This window comes from Rutidosis leptorrhynchoides, chromosome 6, assembly GCF_046630445.1.
Source record: "Rutidosis leptorrhynchoides isolate AG116_Rl617_1_P2 chromosome 6, CSIRO_AGI_Rlap_v1, whole genome shotgun sequence".
NCBI classification, from domain to species: Eukaryota; Viridiplantae; Streptophyta; class Magnoliopsida; order Asterales; family Asteraceae; genus Rutidosis; species Rutidosis leptorrhynchoides.
This window is the reverse complement of record NC_092338.1, coordinates 22064014-22084891: the sequence shown is the minus strand read 5'-3', so window position 1 is coordinate 22084891 and position 20878 is coordinate 22064014.

The window sequence follows — 20878 nt, the reverse complement described above, 5'->3', positions numbered from 1 at the left end:
TATAGGTGCTAGTAATAGTAATAGTGTATACATGTTAAGTACTAGTATAAGTAGTATTAGGGTTTCATTAATTAGGGTTAGTTAATTAAAGTAGTAATTAATAACTAGGGTTTAGTAATTAATGTCCTAGGGTTTCATAAATGTTTAGAGTTTAATTAATTAGGGTTTAAGAATTATAGTTTAGGTGTAATTAGGGTTTAAGGTTTTAATATGTATATGTATATATAATTCGTATATATATGTATATATATATATATAAATATTTTTTTTTTACATGTATATATGTATATATAAATCTAGGTGTGTTTATGTATATACTTATGAATAACAAGTTTATAATATGAATATGAATTATCAAAGATCAAAGTTTATGTAAATAGTTTAGGGTTTATGTTATACCTTTGAAGATTCAAGATAATTAACAAAGAAAAGATGAACACGATGAAGATGGAAGATCAAAGCCTTGAAAATCTTGAAGAACTCCTTGAAGATTCTTGAAGAACACGAAGAACAAGCTTGAAGATCCGAATACCACAAGAGAGGGAGAGGGAGAGATTGTTTTTGAGAGAGGATTTTGGTGTGATTTGTGAATGAGAAACTAGGTGTTTATATAGTGCAAGTATTAGAGTGTTAGTCAACATAAGGATGTTCTAATTAATGATTTTATTTTGTTTTATAATTTTTAGTCAACAATAGGTGGTACTAATTTATAATTAGTCAACATAAGGATGTACTAGTTTACACTTTATTTTTAGTCAACATAAGGATGTAAGATTTTTTTAGTCTCATTATTATTACTATTATTATTATTATTATTTTTACATTTACTACATGATAAGTATTATTTTCTTTTTACTAATTCATGACTTGTATATATTTAGTTCCCAATTGTTTTATTATTTCACTTTTTATTTATTACTTATAGGTTATTAGTTATAATATTACATAAATGCATAAATTTTAATTAGCAGTGAGTGTCGACTAACAGTTTATTATTTTCATCTTTTATTAACTTGTCAATTTTTGTACAAAGTTAATTTATATGTTTTCTAACTCTTAACACTTAACAATTGTTGATTAAAGTTTAATCATTAAGTTTTAATTATATTGTTTGGGCTTTTAATATTGGAAAAATATAGAATGGAAAAAAATGAGGGTCGTTATAGTACCTCCCCGTTATTGAAAACTTCGTCCCGAAGTTTTTAGGTAGTTTCCTCGTTTGCATCAGCAGTTGAGAAGAGATGGGGATATTTCCGTTTCATATGGTCTTTGCGTTCCCAGGTATATTCGGGGCCTCTACGCGAATTCCAACGGACTTTAACGATAGGTATATTGCTTTTACGCGTTTGTTTGACCTCTCCTTCCATGATTTCTATAGGTTATTCAACGAAGTGCATTTTATCATTAATGCGAATATCATTCAAAATGATGATGTTATACAAGTCATTTCAGTAAATTGGATACATGAAATGTGTTATGAATAGTACTGAGCTCATTTAAAACCTTGAGCATTTTATGCCACAATATTAGGGCAGACAAACAAAGAGGAGTTCGTGAAAATCACAGTCATGAAATTTGATAGAGATCTTCATTGTTTACAACAAGAATATTTTAATGATGAATATAAGTTGAAAAATAAAGTTTTATCACTATTGAATAATATGGATAAAACGATTCGTTTATAGGAAGAGTATAAATGAAGCTATCATAAAAGAGTGAAATGAGAAAATTAAATGTTCGCCTTAACTTTTGACGTAGTCACGATTGATTTCCGGAATTCAAGGAATTAAAGGAAATCTTCGTAATCTATAAGATTTGATTCTCCGGTATTTACGAAATTTTGAGATTTGTTTGATTAAATGCGGTGATTTGCCTCGATTGATGTGTTTGGAATTTTGCTATAAATTAGCTTCTTTCGTTTCATTATCTTCACCACTTCTATACTTTCTTTCTCAATTCAAACTTTCAAAAGATTAAGAAAATGCTTAATCCAGTTCTGATCCTGGTTATTATATTGACCATCTATGCAGTCATTCTTCTTTTTCTTTTACCGTCAGAGGAATCTGTTTACTTCTACTATGCTCTTGGGGTTATAGTGTTTTTAATTATCCCGTGTCTTTATATTGCTATACGCATTGATATACACGGTTTGTAATTTCGGAGTCGTTATCGGGCTTTATATTTTCCCTTATATGTCGGAGCTTTATGCTTTTGTTTCTTCTTCCCGACTTCAAGTCAAGCGAGTAATGGTCCAGAATTCATAGGTATGAAGTTTCGAATGATCATAATATATAAAGTAGAAAGGAAATGTAATAGCACGATTTGATTTGTCATATTACCAGAATATCCGGAAAAGACCGAATCATCAAGAAAAATATGTTCTTGATATATTTAGAGGTTAAATAGAATGTAAGAGTCGTGTAACATGGAAAATGATGATTATAAAATCTATGAATCATCATCTTCCATTAAAAACTTAGCATGACTTACTGTAATATAATCACGTTGGCCTGACGTCATTATATTATACTAACTCATGCTTCAATTCCCAACACTTCTTCAAAGCATTTATAATTTAAACTCGAATTTTACAGAATATAGAAACTAAAACAGTTTCCTTTATAAAGATATCGCAAAGAGATACTTAATTGCGGACATGAATCGTTATGAAGATATCTTTCGAAATATAGAGGATATTTATGATGATATTTTGGAATTTCTAAGTTCGAAAGTTGATGAAGAAAAATTTTCCGCAAGCTTTTAACATGACTTCGGAGCAAGATATTCTCTAAAGATTTCACCGGATCCAAAATTACCTGGATTCTTTGAATATAGGGTTTGACCCTTGTGTTTGTCCTTGGTCTCCTCCATGGTTAGCTCAATCCGTTTTTCAGTTCCATATTTTCTTTTGAGCTTTTCCAACGTACCATTCTTTATTATCAAACTGTCGGCCCTTAAGACCATCTACAATTTTTTTCTGTTTCCTCTGCATTTAATGCAGCCATATTTGAATCATCGGTTATCAATCCGAAATGGTTTCAAGAAATTTCATTTTTAGATGATTAAACGCTGATTGCGATCGTCAAGATTCAAAGGATGTTTTCAAGAATTTTAAATTTGAAGTGTTTAAGCGTAAGATGCATCCATCAATGGATCTAACGGTTGACGAAGAAATGTTGTGATTTTCAAAAGTAAGGAATGGTAAGTTCGGTGGTTTGATTTGATAATTCATCATAGAATACGAATGAATATAATTCATGAATGTAGTGATCTTTAGGAAGATAACACTTGCTAAAGCTTTACTTAAGTTTCGATATGTCAAAATCAGAGTATGTAACTGAATTTGTATGAAAATGGTTTTTCTTTGGTGAACATATACATATATCATGTGAATGTAAGTAGTATAGTTAACAACTGCTGAATCAGAATGGAAGAATGTACAATGTAACATATTTATATGAGATATGAATATCTCTCGGGTTTTACCTACCCGTTAAAATATTTTTTACAATTAACAGTTTGTACAAAAGAGAAGATATACGTTCATATATGTATTCTTCAGATGTAATCATGGTTTTAATGAGCTAATATAATATTAAACTCATTTGATTTGCTGTTGAAACGAGAATAAATAATCTCCAAAACCTTAGAGATTTCATAATTGTCGTGAAATATTTCGCTAATGAAGTTATGAATTAATACTTCATCGTTCATTGTTATTGATATACTTCGGTATATGATGTTGGTGCTCTTGGAATTCTTGTGAAATTCATAAGGCACTAATGATATTTTCTAGAAAGTTTCGAGTACATCGAAAATTAAAGTATACAATCAATCATATATTTGAGTAATACACTTGGTTTATTACGAAATGGAGTTTATTGTATTGAAGCAATGATTAACGATTGTTAAGTTATTAACAAAAGATGTACATCATAGCATATTGTGATATGAATTAACCATGTAGTACATACTAGTTAAGATTCACACGTAATAGCTTAGTACGAAAAGATTTATTATTGTTCCAATCCATATATATAAAGTATACATATGTAATTCTTCAGGAAGAATGAGTCAATACATCTTAACTCATTATTAATAATATTCCTTGGTATCTATGGGGCGTATGATGTTGATGTTTGAGGTACTGAGTGCGATGTTGAGGCGTGGAATGTGGATGTTGTCGTTGGTGAAGCTGGTGATGTTGGTGGTGATGTTGGTGGTGATGCTGATGGTACTGGTGGTACTGGTTATGCTGCTGGTGCTGCTGCTGGTGTTCGTAGGTTTCGCACCATATTCTCCAGAGCCACTACTCGAGCGCGAAGCTCGTTGACTTCTTCTATTATTCCGGGATGATTGGCGGTTCGGACAAGTGGATGAATAAGATCTAAAATTTTAGATATTATATATTCGTGACTGGATATCCTGGAAATGAGGGTGAAAATAGTGTTCCGAACGGGTTCGCCAGTAAGTGCTTCAGGTTCTTCACCAAGAGGTGAATTCGGTTGGTGGAAGGGATCACCTTCTTCTTGTCTCCATTGATTAAGTTTACTACGAACCCATCCCCAATTCATCCAAAATAGATGATGGCTGATTGGTTGGTTCATTCCGGTTATGCTGCCATTGGAGCTCGAAGAGTTCGAGGAATCCATATTATGTGTTTGGAATTAGGGTTTTTGATATGAGATTAGTGTTGAATACTGGATGATATATTCGTCTCCTCGAATACGTGTATATAGCAAAAAGATTTCCGTAATTTACGGAGGGAATTTAGGAAAAGTGTTAGACAAAATCTATTGGGATAGATACGATAAGATATAATAAGATATGATGTGTCTATACTTTAATAATGGCAGTATGACGTGTCGAGATCATAAAGTGATAAGTATGTAATCTAATAATCTTTTGATTAAAGACTTTCAATTCGTATACTGTGATAACCAAATGACATTTTTCGATTCATAAACCGATGCATAAAGGCATAAGGCATATAGGTACGTGATATAATAGGGAGTTATATACGTTTGTGTGTGAGTAGTAACAACTATAAGAGTTTCAAAATCATGGATAATATTTCATGTAATACATATGTAATACACATAACCATGATAGATGACTTATGAATGTCAAGAATTTCTGAAATCATTGTGTCGCATTTAGATGCGGTGGTGTAATTGGATAGTACTCAGGAAAGTGAGCAGAGTTCTTAGATTAGCTCGTCATTCTAAGATAAGTAAAGTTTATAAAGTATAGTGTAGCATTTAACAGTTAAAGGCAACAATTAAAGGCACTATGGTCAAGAAAAGTTGTAGTCCTACATTAGGAAAGAGACTTTGATTAGAATCTTTAAGTCAAGTTTGGTAAAGCATGATTGTTAAGATTATAAGGCAATCCTAAGTGCTTTAAGTGTAAGGCGGGAAAGGTTATAGTTTCCTAGATTGCTAAGGCACCCTAGCTAGCAAGTAAGGCACACATAAAATTGCAATCCTGGTTCTCTATAACAGCCTGGTTATGCTCTGATACCAATCTGTAACGTCCTCCCAATAGGGTCTGGAAGAAACGTTAGTAATATCAAATAAACCAACATATTATAATACGAGAACAATACTAAATGAGAAAATTTAACTTTATTGAGTACGCAGCGGAAAATGAAATGTCGTTACAATAATGGAAATAACGATAAAGTAATTGTTCATATGCAGAAGTAATAAATGCGATATCTCTTGATCCTAAGTCCAAGTAGCATCACATAAGTAGTAGATAAGAAAGCTTGAATCAAACAGCACCTGAGACAAAACATGCTAAAGTGTCAACCAAAAAGGTTGAGTGAAGTTCATAGGTTTAACAAAAGTAGTTATCGTTGTTTTTAGACCACAAGATTTAGTTGTAAAGTTGATCTCCCGCAGGATCAAAAAGTAGATCTCGCAGATCCAAAAGTTATGCCAGTGCGTGATATTTAGACTAAACGTTCAAGTTTGCCCCATGACAAGTTGTGTCTGTCCTTGTCGGTTTAAATTTCATTATCAAGTAATACAAAGACTGAGTCAAATGTATCGGGGACGTTACTCCCGATAGGCCTACCCCCAATAAATAAGCATGCCGCAGCACTTAAAAATATCACTGTAGGGACTTAGTCGGACGTAGCCGGGTATAGCATAGTTTTAGCAGTTGGTACTTGTGTCTAAATTGTAAATAGTAAAAGCAGCATGTGTCTCACCCCAAATAAGTTAAATAAGTTTGCTAGCAATAAAGAATGGGGCTATGAATTCACCTTAGTAAGTAGAGAGAGTTATTCCTCGGAATAGAGAGTTGAACGAGTGAGCAGGAAAGTCAACCTATTGACATTTAAGAGTAGTTAAGTGTTTTGCCCATGTTTAAGTTTAAGTATGTGTTTAAGTATAGTTTGTTTTACTAAGTTTCTATTCCTAGTAAGTTACTATTTTTATAAAGTTTCTATTTTTAGAAAGTTTCTTATTTTACTAAGTTTCTATGACTAGAGAGTTTCTACTTTTATGAGTGTTTCCATTTTAGGATACTTGCCGTATTAGATAAGCTTCCAATCACCCCTTTCCCTTCGAATGGCTAATTTAGATCTAGGGGCTTGAGCCATAGGACCCTTTAAATCGGAAATCCAAACCCTCTGCCTAGAATCTCGTAGAAACCATTCGTCAAGAAAGTTCGAAGATCTATACATCTCTAATACATATCCCAAAATGTTTTTGTGCTACAATATAATTAGTAGGTTATAGGTGCTAGTAATAGTAATAGTGTATACATGTTAAGTACTAGTATAAGTAGTATTAGGGTTTCATTAATTAGGGTTAGTTAATTAAAGTAGTAATTAATAACTAGGGTTTAGTAATTAATGTCCTAGGGTTTCATAAATGTTTAGAGTTTAATTAATTAGGGTTTAAGAATTATAGTTTAGGTGTAATTAGGGTTTAAGGTTTTAATATGTATATGTATATATAATTCGTATATATATGTATATATATATATATATAAATATTTTTTTTTTACATGTATATATGTATATATAAATCTAGGTGTGTTTATGTATATACTTATGAATAACAAGTTTATAATATGAATATGAATTATCAAAGATCAAAGTTTATGTAAATAGTTTAGGGTTTATGTTATACCTTTGAAGATTCAAGATAATTAACAAAGAAAAGATGAACACGATGAAGATGGAAGATCAATGTAGTGACCCGAACTTTTCCATGTTTATATATATTAATTGAGATTGATGTTTACATGATTAAATGTTTCCAACATGTTAAGCAATCAAACTTGTTAAGACTTGATTAATTGAAATAGGTTTCATATAGACAATTGACCACCCAAGTTGACCGGTGATTCACGAACGTTAAAACTTGTAAAAAAACTATATGATGACATATATATGGTTATATATATAGTTAACATGATATTATGATAAGTAAACATATCATTAATTATATTAACAATGAACTACATATGTAAAAACAAGACTACTAACTTAATGATTTTGAAACGAGACATATATGTAACGTTTATCGTTGTAACGACATTTAATGTATATATATCATATTAAGAGATATTCGTACATCATAATATCATGATAATATAATAATTTAAAATCTTTTTTGTTATTATAAACATTGGGTTAACAACATTTAACAAGATCGTTAACCTAAAGGTTTCAAAACAACACTTACATGTAACGACTAACGATGACTTAACGACTCAGTTAAAATGTATATACATGTAGTGTTTTAATATGTATTTATACACTTTTGAAAGACTTCAATACACTTATCAAAATACTTCTACTTAACAAAAATGCTTACAATTACATTCTCGTTCAGTTTCATCAACAATTCTACTCGTATGCACCCGTATTCGTACTCGTACAATACACAGCTTTTAGATGTATGTACTATTGGTATATACACTCCAATGATCAGCTCTTAGCAGCCCATGTGAGTCACCTAACACATGTGGGAACCATCATTTGGCAACTAGCATGAAATATCTCATAAGATTACAAAAATATGAGTAATCATTCATGACTTATTTACATGAAAACAAAATTACATATCCTTTATATCTAATCCATACACCAACGACCAAAAACACCTACAAACACTTTCATTCTTCAATTTTCTTCATCTAATTGAACTCTCTCAAGTTCTATCTTCAAGTTCTAAGTGTTCTTCATAAATTCCAAAAGTTCTAGTTTCATAAAATCAAGAATACTTTCAAGTTTGCTAGCTCACTTCCAATCTTGTAAGGTGATCATCCAACCTCAAGAAATCTTTGTTTCTTACAGTAGGTTATCATTCTAATACAAGGTAATAATCATATTCAAACTTTGGTTCAATTTCTATAACTATAACAATCTTATTTCAAGTGATGATCTTACTTGAACTTGTTTTCGTGTCATGATTTTGCTTCAAGAACTTTGAGCCATCCAAGGATCCATTGAAGCTAGATCCATTTTTCTCTTTTCCAGTAGGTTCATCCAAGGAACTTAAGGTAGTAATGATGTTCATAACATCATTCGATTCATACATATAAAGCTATCTTATTCGAAGGTTTAAACTTGTAATCACTAGAACATAGTTTAGTTAATTCTAAACTTGTTCGCAAACAAAAGTTAATCCTTCTAACTTGACTTTTAAAATCAACTAAACACATGTTCTATATCTATATGATATGCTAACTTAATGATTTAAAACCTGGAAACACGAAAAACACCGTAAAACCGGATTTACGCCGTCGTAGTAACACCGCGGGCTGTTTTGGGTTAGTTAATTAAAAACTATGATAAACTTTGATTTAAAAGTTGTTATTCTGAGAAAATGATTTTTATTATGAACATGAAACTATATCCAAAAATTATGGTTAAACTCAAAGTGGAAGTATGTTTTCTAAAATGGTCATCTAGACGTCGTTCTTTCGACTGAAATGACTACCTTTACAAAAACGACTTGTAACTTATTTTTCCGACTAGAAACCTATACTTTTTTTGTTTAGATTCATAAAATAGAGTTCAATATGAAACCATAGCAATTTGATTCACTCAAAACGGATTTAAAATGAAGAAGTTATGGGTAAAACAAGATTGGATAATTTTTCTCATTTTAGCTACGTGAAAATTGGTAACAAATCTATTCCAACCATAACTTAATCAACTTGTATTATATATTATGTAATCTTGAGATACCATAGACACGTATACAATGTTTCGACCTATCATGTCGACACATCTATATATATTTCGGAACAACCATAGACACTCTATATGTGAATGTTGGAGTTAGCTATACAGGGTTGAAGTTGATTCCAAAATATATATAGTTTGAGTTGTGATCAATACTGAGATACGTATACACTGGGTCGTGGATTGATTCAAGATAATATTTATCGATTTATTTCTGTACATCTAACTGTGGACAACTAGTTGTAGGTTACTAACGAGGACAGCTGACTTAATAAACTTAAAACATCAAAATATATTAAAAGTGTTGTAAATATATTTTGAACATACTTTGATATATATGTATATATTGTTATAGGTTCGTGAATCAACCAGTGGCCAAGTCTTACTTCCCGACGAAGTAAAAATCTGTGAAAGTGAGTTATAGTCCCACTTTTAAAATCTAATATTTTTGGGATGAGAATACATGCAGGTTTTATAAATGATTTACAAAATAGACACAAGTACGTGAAACTACATTCTATGGTTGAATTATCGAAATCGAATATGCCCCTTTTTATTAAGTCTGGTAATCTAAGAATTAGGAAACAGACACCCTAATTGACGCGAATCCTAAAGATAGATCTATTGGGCCTAACAAACCCCATCCAAAGTACCGGATGCTTTAGTACTTCGAAATTTATATCATATCCGAAGGGTGTCCCGGAATGATGGGGATATTCTTATATATGCATCTTGTTATTGTCGGTTACCAGGTGTTCATCATATGAATGATTTTTATCTCTATGTATGGGATGTGTATTGAAATATGAAATCTTGTGGTCTATTGTTACGATTTGATATATATAGGTTAAACCTATAACTCACCAACATTTTTGTTGACGTTTTAAGCATGTTTATTCTCAGGTGATTATTAAGAGCTTCCGCTGTCGCATACTTAAATAAGGACAAGATTTGGAGTCCATGCTTGTATGATATTGTGTAAAAACTGCATTCAAGAAACTTATTTTGTTGTAACATATTTGTATTGTAAACCATTATGTAATGGTCGTGTGTAAACAGGATATATTAGATTATCATTATTTGATAATCTACGTAAAGCTTTTTAAACCTTTATTGATGAAATAAAGGTTATGGTTTGTTTAAAAATGAATGCAGTCTTTGAAAAACGTCTCATATAGAGGTCAAAACCTCGCAACGAAATCAATTAATATGGAACGTTTTTAATCAATAAGAACGGGACATTTCAGTTGGTATCCGAGCGTTGGTCTTAGAGAACCAGAAAATTTGCATTAGTGTGTCTTATCGAGTTTGTTAGGATGCATTAGTGAGTCTGGACTTCGACCGTGTTTTCTTTAAAAATGATTGCTAAACATTTTTGTTGGAAACTATATATTTTTAACATATGAATATTATGTGATATATTAATCTCTTAACGTGTTTGATATTATGTGATAGATGTCTACCTCTAGAACAAGTCCCATTGACTCACCTAATAATAATGAAGAGTCAAATGTAAATTGGAATAATTTGTGGACTGATTCACAAGTTCCCGAAGAGGAACCGGAAGAAGAGTCGGAACCGGAAGAAGAATCGGAACCGGAAGAAGAATCGGAACCGGATGAAGAAATAGAACCGGTGGGGGAAATAATAAAACGGTTAAGTAAAAGAAAATCCTCAACCAACCGACCAAAGTTAATTATGGTCAATGGTGTTTCCGCCAAGGAAGCAAAATATTGGGAGGATTACCAATTCTCCGATGAATCGGATTCCGACGAGAATTCCGATGATGTTATAGAAATTACCCCAACTGAATTTAAAAAGGCAAAAGAAAATAATAAGGGAAAGGGCATAAAAATAGAGAAATCTAATTCCAATCCCGATGAACTTTATATGTATCGTCAACCCCCGAAGTCCTTAAGTTGTAACAATGACCCGGGAACCTCTAAACCACCAGGTTTTTCTAAACCAATGTGGAAAATAACAGCTCGTATTAGGGGAACATCATATATCCCTAGAAACTTAGCAAAACGAACCAAAACCGAAGAAGAAGAAACAAGTGAGTCGGAATAAGATAGTTGTATTCGTGTGGTGTAATATATGTAATATAGTGTTCTTATGCTTTATGATATATGTAAAAATTGCTTGTATTAATAAGTATTTTTTTTATGAATCTAACTCTTGTCTATTTTACAGTTTAAAAACACAAAATGGATAGACAACCCAATATTTTAAGAGACCTACCCGGAGACATGATTGATGAAATCTTGTCTAGAGTCGGCCAGAATTCTTCGGCACAACTATTTAAGGCGAGATCAGTTTGTAAGACATTCGAAGAACGTTCCAAGAATGTCTTGGTTTATAAGAGACTTTCGTTTGAAAGATGGGGGATATCACATTGGGAAACCCATAAGTTACGATGTGTTTACTTTGACGCATATATTGCGGGGAACCCAAATGCTATTTTACGCAACGGGTTAAGAAATTATTTTGACTCAATATATCCGAATATTGGACTTCGTGATTTAGAAAAAGCGGCTAACATGCAACATAAAGAAGCATGTTATGCTTACGGATTAGTAATGTTCGCTTCTCACCAAAGTGAGAACAAGAACATCGGGCTACAACTATTAAACAAAACGTTTCCACAAGTGACGGAGTCGGTAATTGGGGTAAGAAATGAGGTTTTTAGATTATTACGGGACTGTTGGACATTACGTAACCCTCGTCCCTTTGATGACGTTACAACACGCTGTCTTATCAACGGCCATAACGGTTATGTTGCACAAGACCAAGGATGGGAAGTAGTCCTAGTAAAACCAGAATGCATGACTTGTTTCTGGACGTATGAATTACGTGTATTTATTGCCTTTGCTGAACGACTTGTGTACTAGCTAGAATTGTCTTCACAACTATCTTGTATCAAAGTTATTGTGTGCTATATTTCATGCTTTATGTAAAATAAGCGGTATTGTAAGTTTGTAAAATATTGTATAAAAGTTTGAACGCGAAATATTATTATAATCAGTTTTTCATATAGAATTGTAGTAGTTGAATTGTATATTAGCTACTAAGTATGAACTTAACGGGTAGGTACTACCCGAATTTAAACTTATAAAACGCTAATATGAAGAAAAAGCTTTTATAAATGAGTTCATATTATGCTACGAAATACTATTAACTACTCTTAATATTCTGTATGATTAACTTGTTCCATTTAACTATTTTGAAGGAAATGGCACCGACTACTCGACACACCGTGAATATGAATGAAGAGGAATTCCGTACTTTTCTAGCTTCAAACATAGCCGCAGTACAGGCTGCGCTACATACCAACAATAACCTTGGATCTAGCAGTACAGGAAATCGTGTAGGATGCACCTACAAAGAATTCACTGCCTGCAAACCTTTGGAATTTGATGGAACCGAAGGACCGATCGGATTGAAACGGTGGACCGAGAAGGTTGAATCGGTGTTTGCCATAAGTAAGTGTACTGAAGAGGACAAAGTGAAGTACGCTACGCATACCTTCACAGGTTCTGCGTTAACATGGTGGAATACCTATCTAGAGCAAGTGGGACAAGATGATGCGTACGCACTACCGTGGTCAGCATTCAAGCACTTGATGAACGAGAAGTACCGTCCCAGAACCGAGGTCAATAAGCTCAAGACAGAACTTAGAGGGTTACGAACCCAAGGATTTGATATTACCACGTACGAAAGACGATTCACAGAATTGTGCCTATTGTGTCCGGGAGCATTCGAAGATGAGGAAGAGAAGATCGACGCGTTTGTGAAAGGATTACCGGAAAGAATCCAAGAAGATATAAGTTCACACGAGCCCGCCTCCATACAACAGGCATGTAGAATGGCTCACAAACTAGTGAACCAGATTGAAGAAAGAATTAAAGAACAGACTGCTGAAGAGGCCAATGTGAAGCAAGTCAAAAGAAAGTGGGAGGAAAACGGTGATAAGAATCACCAATACAACAACAACAGCAATTACAACAATAATCGCAACAATTATCCCAACAATCGCAACATCAATCGCAACTACAACAAACGGCCCAACAACAACAACAACAACAACAACAACAACAACAACAGCAACTACAACAATCATCCCAACAACAATAATAACCGCAACAACAACAACAACAATCAGAAGCAACTATGCCAAAGGTGTGAAAAGAATCACTCGGGGTTCTGCACCAAATTTTGCAACAAGTGTAAAAGAAATGGTCATAGCGCGGCGAAGTGTGAGGTCTACGGACCAGGGGTTAATAGAACGAAAGGAACAAATGGTGTCGGAACGAGTAATGGCGGAGCAAGTAGTGTCGGAGCAAGTTATGCCAATGTAGTTTGTTATAAATGTGGAAAACCAGGCCACATTATTAGAAATTGCCCGAACCAGGAGAACACGAATGGACAAGGCCGTGGAAGAGTTTTCAATATTAATGCGGTAGAGGCACAGGAAGACCCGGAGCTTGTTACGGGTACGTTTCTTATTGACAATAAATCTGCTTACGTTTTATTTGATTCGGGTGCGGATAGAAGCTATATGAGTAGAGATTTTTGTGCTAAATTAAGTTGTCCATTGACGCCTTTGGATAGTAAATTTTTACTCGAATTAGCAAATGGTAAATTAATTTCAGCAGATAATATATGTCGGAATCGAGAAATTAAACTGGTTAGCGAAACATTTAAGATTGATTTGATACCAGTAGAGTTAGGGAGTTTTGATGTGATAATCGGTATGGACTGGTTGAAAGAAGTGAAAGCGGAGATCGTTTGTTACAAAAATGCAATTCGCATTATACGAGAAAAAGGAAAACCCTTAATGGTGTACGGAGAAAAGGGCAACACGAAGCTACATCTTATTAGTAATTTGAAGGCACAAAAACTAATAAGAAAAGGTTGCTATGCTGTTCTAGCACACGTCGAGAAAGTACAAACTGAAGAAAAGAGCATCAATGATGTTCCCATTGCAAAAGAATTTCCCGATGTATTTCCGAAAGAATTACCGGGATTACCCCCACATCGATCCGTTGAATTTCAAATAGATCTTGTACCAGGAGCTGCACCAATAGCTCGTGCTCCTTACAGACTCGCACCCAGCGAGATGAAAGAACTGCAAAGCCAATTACAAGAACTTTTAGAGCGTGGTTTCATTCGACCAAGCACATCACCGTGGGGAGCTCCTGTTTTGTTTGTCAAGAAGAAAGATGGTACATTCAGGTTGTGTATCGACTACCGAGAGTTGAACAAACTTACCATCAAGAACCGCTACCCACTACCGAGAATCGACGACTTATTTGATCAACTACAAGGCTCGTCTGTTTATTCAAAGATTGCCTTACGTTCCGGGTATCATCAAATGCGGGTGAAAGAAAATGATATTCCAAAGACTGCTTTCAGAACACGTTACGGTCATTACGAGTTTATGGTCATGCCGTTTGGTTTAACTAATGCACCAGCTGTGTTCATGGACCTTATGAACCGAGTGTGTGGACCATACCTTGACAAGTTTGTCATTGTTTTCATTGATGACATACTTATTTACTCAAAGAATGACCAAGAACACGGTGAACATTTGAGAAAAGTGTTAGAAGTATTGAGGAAGGAAGAATTGTACGCTAAGTTTTCAAAGTGTGCATTTTGGTTGGAAGAAGTTCAATTCCTCGGTCACATAGTGAACAAAGAAGGTATTAAGGTGGATCCGGCAAAGATAGAAACTGTTGAAAAGTGGGAAACCCCGAAAACTCCGAAACACATACGCCAGTTTTTAGGACTAGCTGGTTACTACAGAAGGTTCATCCAAGACTTTTCCAGAATAGCAAAACCCTTGACTGCATTAACGCATAAAGGGAAGAAATTTGAATGGAATGATGAACAAGAGAAAGCGTTTCAGTTATTGAAGAAAAAGCTAACTACGGCACCTATATTGTCATTGCCTGAAGGGAATGATGATTTTGTGATTTATTGTGACGCATCAAAGCAAGGTCTCGGTTGTGTATTAATGCAACGAACGAAGGTGATTGCTTATGCGTCTAGACAATTGAAGATTCACGAACAAAATTATACGACGCATGATTTGGAATTAGGCGCGGTTGTTTTTGCATTAAAGACTTGGAGGCACTACTTATATGGGGTCAAAAGTATTATATATACCGACCACAAAAGTCTTCAACACATATTTAATCAGAAACAACTGAATATGAGGCAGCGTAGGTGGATTGAATTATTGAATGATTACGATTTTGAGATTCGTTACCACCCGGGGAAGGCAAATGTGGTAGCCGATGCCTTGAGCAGGAAGGATAGAGAACCCATTCGAGTAAAATCTATGAATATAATGATTCATAATAACATTACTACTCAAATAAAGGAGGCGCAACAAGGAGTTTTAAAAGAGGGAAATTTAAAGGATGAAATACCCAAAGGATCGGAGAAACATCTTAATATTCGGGAAGACGGAACCCGGTATAGGGCTGAAAGGATTTGGGTACCAAAATTTGGAGATATGAGAGAAATGGTACTTAGAGAAGCTCATAAAACCAGATACTCAATACATCCTGGAACGGGGAAGATGTACAAGGATCTCAAGAAACATTTTTGGTGGCCGGGTATGAAAGCCGATGTTGCTAAATACGTAGGAGAATGTTTGACGTGTTCTAAGGTCAAAGCTGAGCATCAGAAACCATCAGGTCTACTTCAACAACCCGAAATCCCGGAATGGAAATGGGAAAACATTACCATGGATTTCATCACTAAATTGCCAAGGACTGCAAGTGGTTTTGATACTATTTGGGTAATAGTTGATCGTCTCACCAAATCAGCACACTTCCTACCAATAAGAGAAGATGACAAGATGGAGAAGTTAGCACGACTGTATTTGAAGGAAGTCGTCTCCAGACATGGAATACCAATCTCTATTATCTCTGATAGGGATGGCAGATTTATTTCAAGATTCTGGCAGACATTACAGCAAGCATTAGGAACTCGTCTAGACATGAGTACTGCCTATCATCCACAAACTGATGGGCAGAGCGAAAGGACGATACAAACGCTTGAAGACATGCTACGAGCATGTGTTATTGATTTCGGAAACAGTTGGGATCGACATCTACCGTTAGCAGAATTTTCCTACAACAACAGCTACCATTCAAGCATTGAGATGGCGCCGTTTGAAGCACTTTATGGTAGAAAGTGCAGGTCTCCGATTTGTTGGAGTGAGGTGGGGGATAGACAGATTACGGGTCCGGAGATTATACAAGAAACTACCGAGAAGATCATCCAAATTCAACAACGGTTGAAAACCGCCCAAAGTCGACAAAAGAGCTACGCTGACATTAAAAGAAAAGATATAGAATTTGAAATTGGAGAGATGGTCATGCTTAAAGTTTCACCTTGGAAAGGCGTTGTTCGATTTGGTAAACGAGGGAAATTAAATCCAAGGTATATTGGACCATTCAAGATTATTGATCGTGTCGGACCAGTAGCTTACCGACTTGAGTTACCTCAACAACTCGCGGCTGTACATAACACTTTCCACGTCTCGAATTTGAAGAAATGTTTTGCTAAAGAAGATCTCACTATTCCGTTAGATGAAATCCAAATCAACGAAAAACTCCAATTCATCGAAGAACCCGTCGAAATAATGGATCGTGAGGTTAAAAGACTTAAGCAAAACAAGATACCAATTGTTAAGGTTCGATGGAATGCTCGTAGAGGACCCGAGTTCACCTGGGAGCGTGAAGATCAGATGAAGAAGAAATACCCGCATCTATTTCCAGAAGATTCGTCAACACCTTCAACAGCTTAAAATTTCGGGACGAAATTTATTTAACGGGTAGGTACTGTAGTGACCCGAACTTTTCCATGTTTATATATATTAATTGAGATTGATGTTTACATGATTAAATGTTTCCAACATGTTAAGCAATCAAACTTGTTAAGACTTGATTAATTGAAATAGGTTTCATATAGACAATTGACCACCCAAGTTGACCGGTGATTCACGAACGTTAAAACTTGTAAAAAAACTATATGATGACATATATATGGTTATATATATAGTTAACATGATATTATGATAAGTAAACATATCATTAATTATATTAACAATGAACTACATATGTAAAAACAAGACTACTAACTTAATGATTTTGAAACGAGACATATATGTAACGTTTATCGTTGTAACGACATTTAATGTATATATATCATATTAAGAGATATTCGTACATCATAATATCATGATAATATAATAATTTAAAATCTTTTTTGTTATTATAAACATTGGGTTAACAACATTTAACAAGATCGTTAACCTAAAGGTTTCAAAACAACACTTACATGTAACGACTAACGATGACTTAACGACTCAGTTAAAATGTATATACATGTAGTGTTTTAATATGTATTTATACACTTTTGAAAGACTTCAATACACTTATCAAAATACTTCTACTTAACAAAAATGCTTACAATTACATTCTCGTTCAGTTTCATCAACAATTCTACTCGTATGCACCCGTATTCGTACTCGTACAATACACAGCTTTTAGATGTATGTACTATTGGTATATACACTCCAATGATCAGCTCTTAGCAGCCCATGTGAGTCACCTAACACATGTGGGAACCATCATTTGGCAACTAGCATGAAATATCTCATAAGATTACAAAAATATGAGTAATCATTCATGACTTATTTACATGAAAACAAAATTACATATCCTTTATATCTAATCCATACACCAACGACCAAAAACACCTACAAACACTTTCATTCTTCAATTTTCTTCATCTAATTGAACTCTCTCAAGTTCTATCTTCAAGTTCTAAGTGTTCTTCATAAATTCCAAAAGTTCTAGTTTCATAAAATCAAGAATACTTTCAAGTTTGCTAGCTCACTTCCAATCTTGTAAGGTGATCATCCAACCTCAAGAAATCTTTGTTTCTTACAGTAGGTTATCATTCTAATACAAGGTAATAATCATATTCAAACTTTGGTTCAATTTCTATAACTATAACAATCTTATTTCAAGTGATGATCTTACTTGAACTTGTTTTCGTGTCATGATTTTGCTTCAAGAACTTTGAGCCATCCAAGGATCCATTGAAGCTAGATCCATTTTTCCCTTTTCCAGTAGGTTCATCCAAGGAACTTAAGGTAGTAATGATGTTCATAACATCATTCGATTCATACATATAAAGCTATCTTATTCGAAGGTTTAAACTTGTAATCACTAGAACATAGTTTAGTTAATTCTAAACTTGTTCGCAAACAAAAGTTAATCCTTCTAACTTGACTTTTAAAATCAACTAAACACATGTTCTATATCTATATGATATGCTAACTTAATGATTTAAAACCTGGAAACACGAAAAACACCGTAAAACCGGATTTACGCCGTCGTAGTAACACCGCGGGCTGTTTTGGGTTAGTTAATTAAAAACTATGATAAACTTTGATTTAAAAGTTGTTATTCTGAGAAAATGATTTTTATTATGAACATGAAACTATATCCAAAAATTATGGTTAAACTCAAAGTGGAAGTATGTTTTCTAAAATGGTCATCTAGACGTCGTTCTTTCGACTGAAATGACTACCTTTACAAAAACGACTTGTAACTTATTTTTCCGACTAGAAACCTATACTTTTTTTGTTTAGATTCATAAAATAGAGTTCAATATGAAACCATAGCAATTTGATTCACTCAAAACGGATTTAAAATGAAGAAGTTATGGGTAAAACAAGATTGGATAATTTTTCTCATTTTAGCTACGTGAAAATTGGTAACAAATCTATTCCAACCATAACTTAATCAACTTGTATTATATATTATGTAATCTTGAGATACCATAGACACGTATACAATGTTTCGACCTATCATGTCGACACATCTATATATATTTCGGAACAACCATAGACACTCTATATGTGAATGTTGGAGTTAGCTATACAGGGTTGAAGTTGATTCCAAAATATATATAGTTTGAGTTGTGATCAATACTGAGATACGTATACACTGGGTCGTGGATTGATTCAAGATAATATTTATCGATTTATTTCTGTACATCTAACTGTGGACAACTAGTTGTAGGTTACTAACGAGGACAGCTGACTTAATAAACTTAAAACATCAAAATATATTAAAAGTGTTGTAAATATATTTTGAACATACTTTGATATATATGTATATATTGTTATAGGTTCGTGAATCAACCAGTGGCCAAGTCTTACTTCCCGACGAAGTAAAAATCTGTGAAAGTGAGTTATAGTCCCACTTTTAAAATCTAATATTTTTGGGATGAGAATACATGCAGGTTTTATAAATGATTTACAAAATAGACACAAGTACGTGAAACTACATTCTATGGTTGAATTATCGAAATCGAATATGCCCCTTTTTATTAAGTCTGGTAATCTAAGAATTAGGGAACAGACACCCTAATTGACGCGAATCCTAAAGATAGATCTATTGGGCCTAACAAACCCCATCCAAAGTACCGGATGCTTTAGTACTTCGAAATTTATATCATATCCGAAGGGTGTCCCGGAATGATGGGGATATTCTTATATATGCATCTTGTTATTGTCGGTTACCAGGTGTTCATCATATGAATGATTTTTATCTCTATGTATGGGATGTGTATTGAAATATGAAATCTTGTGGTCTATTGTTACGATTTGATATATATAGGTTAAACCTATAACTCACCAACATTTTTGTTGACGTTTTAAGCATGTTTATTCTCAGGTGATTATTAAGAGCTTCCGCTGTCGCATACTTAAATAAGGACAAGATTTGGAGTCCATGCTTGTATGATATTGTGTAAAAACTGCATTCAAGAAACTTATTTTGTTGTAACATATTTGTATTGTAAACCATTATGTAATGGTCGTGTGTAAACAGGATATATTAGATTATCATTATTTGATAATCTACGTAAAGCTTTTTAAACCTTTATTGATGAAATAAAGGTTATGGTTTGTTTAAAAATGAATGCAGTCTTTGAAAAACGTCTCATATAGAGGTCAAAACCTCGCAACGAAATCAATTAATATGGAACGTTTTTAATCAATAAGAACGGGACATTTCAATCAAAGCCTTGAAAATCTTGAAGAACTCCTTGAAGATTCTTGAAGAACACGAAGAACAAGCTTGAAGATCCGAATACCACAAGAGAGGGAGAGGGAGAGATTGTTTTTGAGAGAGGATTTTGGTGTGATTTGTGAATGAGAAACTAGGTGTTTATATAGTGCAAGTATTAGAGTGTTAGTCAACATAAGGATGTTCTAATTAATGATTTTATTTTGTTTTATAATTTTTAGTCAACAATAGGTGGTACTAATTTATAATTAGTCAACATAAGGATGTACTAGTTTACACTTTATTTTTAGTCAACATAAGGATGTAAGATTTTTTTAGTCTCATTATTATTACTATTATTATTATTATTATTTTTACATTTACTACATGATAAGTATTATTTTCTTTTTACTAATTCATGACTTGTATATATTTAGTTCCCAATTGTTTTATTATTTCACTTTTTATTTATTACTTATAGGTTATTAGTTATAATATTACATAAATGCATAAATTTTAATTAGCAGTGAGTGTCGACTAACAGTTTATTATTTTCATCTTTTATTAA